Here is a 747-nt window from a genome sequence, read left to right as displayed (position 1 = left end):
TTTCACGTCTTCTTTTTTTTTCTTTTTCACGTCAGGATCAATTCTCTTTTTTACACAAACTGTGAGGATGAAAATGACATTTATACGCTCGTTTACGTAACAGAGATCAAGCGCCTGTCGGATAAACACAGTGGTCAGAGCTGTTCAACTCTGAAACCTGATTTATACTCCTCGTTATACTTATGCTGATTTCACAAAGTTGAGGAGGAAGAGATTTTGGTTCAAACAAATCTAGAGAGGAAAAAGGGACAATACGTTTGTGTCCCACAGTTTGTGATGATGAAAGGCGTCTCCATGGAGACGGTGAATAGAAATCACGCTGCATGATAAATTTGTGACGAAAGTATGAGGCAACTTCTTTTTCTTCGTCTTTCTGTTACTTGATAGACTCAAGCGTTGCATGACGGAGTATAAACCAGGCTCAATAGTTCTACCTCAGGAGCAGAGCCCTAACTGGGACCAGGAATGAGACGTAAGCTTTGTTTTCGACCACAGAAACAGGGACCGGGGTCTTAATTAACCCGGGTACTGTACATGTTTGACTCCTAGTAAGTCTCTGCATGGGAAGTCGTTCTCTTTGAAAGTTCAGGTATCATTAGGTCAGGGTTTGCATCGCTGAACATGACTCCGGTGTTTTATTTAAGATCCCTTCAATAGCTTGTCAAAACTATCATAGTAATCTCACATTAAAATGCCAGCGTTTCAGGAGTTTTGAATTTGCTTTGTTAGGGGAACTCTTTTTTTTGT

Source organism: Solea senegalensis, linkage group LG8, assembly GCF_019176455.1.
Source record: "Solea senegalensis isolate Sse05_10M linkage group LG8, IFAPA_SoseM_1, whole genome shotgun sequence".
NCBI classification, from domain to species: Eukaryota; Metazoa; Chordata; class Actinopteri; order Pleuronectiformes; family Soleidae; genus Solea; species Solea senegalensis.
The sequence above is the reverse complement of the archived record's forward strand: the minus strand, read 5'-3'. Positions refer to the sequence as shown.